The following is a 2,286-nucleotide window of genomic DNA, read 5'->3' as shown; positions in this document are numbered from 1 at the left end:
GCGAGGCGGTCCGTGTATATAATAAACCTCCTCCTCTCTTACTTCAAGATCATTCTCCATTTTATATTGTGTATTATAAAAAGATCATACTCATTCTCATTCTCCCAATGTAAACGCGCGATCGCGAGGACCGCGCGATTTACCCTGACGCTAGATCGACGATGCCGATGCTTAGACGTCGAGGATAAATGTGCTATCGTGCTTTTAGCACGCACTTATATTTCGCTACGGCGTACAAAGCGTGCGGGAAGAACGTTGTAATCCGTCCTTCCACGCCACTCGTATCCGTGGAGTAAACGTTCGGTAAGCGCGACGATTCCGCTGCTGCGTCCAAGACGAGAGGGAATCGCGCGGCCAACACACTAGATGCGTGCGCGCCACATAAGAGCCATTCGGTCTTGCGACACCGACTCGTGGCAATGCTGTGCTCGTAATAAAAGTGTGTGCATAGAATAAGCGCCGAAGCGCGACACGTCGTACCCTCTTATAATACCCAACCGGACGGCCAGGCGGTCGGCGACGACACGGCTTTTTGCTTAGCGAGCGCGAGCTCGAGCTCGTCGAAATTTTGTCGACGAGAGCGTAAATACAATAGTCTCTTCCCTCATAGAGACGTTTTACTCGGACTCTGTCCGATAAAGCACAACACAAATCGCCGTTTGTGTTTTCTTCTCTCCTCTTAAACAATAATAAATCTCTCCTGTATCGTTCGTTTTAAACGTTCTCGAAAAGACAAGAACGCAAGAATCGTGCGAGCCGCGCGAAGAACGCGCAACCGCCCGTTCGTCCGATTCGGTTCGGTCCGACGCGCCGAGCGCGACGTACCTCTTATAATACCCAACCGAGCGGCCAGGCGGTCGGCGACGCACGGTACTACGCACGGTCGCTTATGAGTGCGAGCGTCGAAATACCCACGCGCTCGAGACTTTGTCGCTGAAAACGAAAGGCGAAAAAACATCGTTAAAAACATTGTTAGACGAAAAAACATTGTAAATATTATAAAAAGCGTTAAAAATCCGATCGCGGGCGGTACCTCCGATGTACGAAAAGCCGAAGATCGACAAAGTCCCGTCGCGGGCGGTACCTCCGGAGTACGGAAAGTCGAAAATCGTCAAAGTCCCGTCGCGGGCGGTACCTCCGGAATACGAAAAGTCGAAAAACGTCAAAGTCCCGTCGCGGGCGGTACCTCCGGCGCACGGACTGTCGACCACGCACCGACCCGTTTGCGGGCGGTACCTCCGGTTTACGGAAAGTCGAAAATCGTCAAAGTCCCGTCGCGGGCGGTACCTCCGGAATACGAAAAGTCGAAAAACGTCAAAGTCCCGTCGCGGGCGGTACCTCCGGCGCACGGACTGTCGACCACGCACCGACCCGTTTGCGGGCGGTACCTCCGGTTTACGGAAAGTCGAAAATCGTCAAAGTCCCGTCGCGGGCGGTACCTCCGGAATACGAAAAGTCGAAAAACGTCAAAGTCCCGTCGCGGGCGGTACCTCCGGCGCACGGACTGTCGACCACGCACCGACCCGTTTGCGGGCGGTACCTCCGGTTTACGGAAAGTCGAAAATCGTCAAAGTCCCGTCGCGGGCGGTACCTCCGGAATACGGAAAGTCGAAAAACGTCAAAGTCCCGTCGCGGGCGGTACCTCCGGCGCACGGACTGTCGACCACGCACCGATCCGTTTGCGGGCGGTACCTCCGGTTTACGGAAAGTCGAAAATCGTCAAAGTCCCGTCGCTGGCGGTATCTCCGGCGCACGGACTGTCGACCACGCACCGACCCGTTTGCGGGCGGTACCTCCGGTTTACGGAAAGTCGAAAATCGTCAAAGTCTCGTCGCTGGCGGTACCTCCGGCGCACGGACTGTCGACCACGCACCGACCCGTTTGCGGGCGGTACCTCCGGTTTACGGAAAGTCGAAAATCGTCAAAGTCCCGTCGCGGGCGGTACCTCCGGAATACGAAAAGTCGAAAAACGTCAAAGTCCCGTCGCGGGCGGTACCTCCGGCGCACGGACTGTCGACCACGCACCGACCCGTTTGCGGGCGGTACCTCCGGTTTACGGAAAGTCGAAAATCGTCAAAGTCCCGTCGCTGGCGGTATCTCCGGCGCACGGACTGTCGACCACGCACCGACCCGTTTGCGGGCGGTACCTCCGGTTTACGGAAAGTCGAAAATCGTCAAAGTCTCGTCGCTGGCGGTACCTCCGGCGCACGGACTGTCGACCACGCACCGATCCGTTTGCGGGCGGTACCTCCGGTTTACGGAAAGTCGAAAATCGTCAAAGTCCCG

This window comes from Polyergus mexicanus, unplaced genomic scaffold, assembly GCF_030449975.1.
Source record: "Polyergus mexicanus isolate NDT 795.1 unplaced genomic scaffold, iyPolMexi1.0 SCAF_61, whole genome shotgun sequence".
NCBI classification, from domain to species: domain Eukaryota; kingdom Metazoa; phylum Arthropoda; class Insecta; order Hymenoptera; family Formicidae; genus Polyergus; species Polyergus mexicanus.
This window is presented reverse-complemented; position numbering follows the sequence as displayed.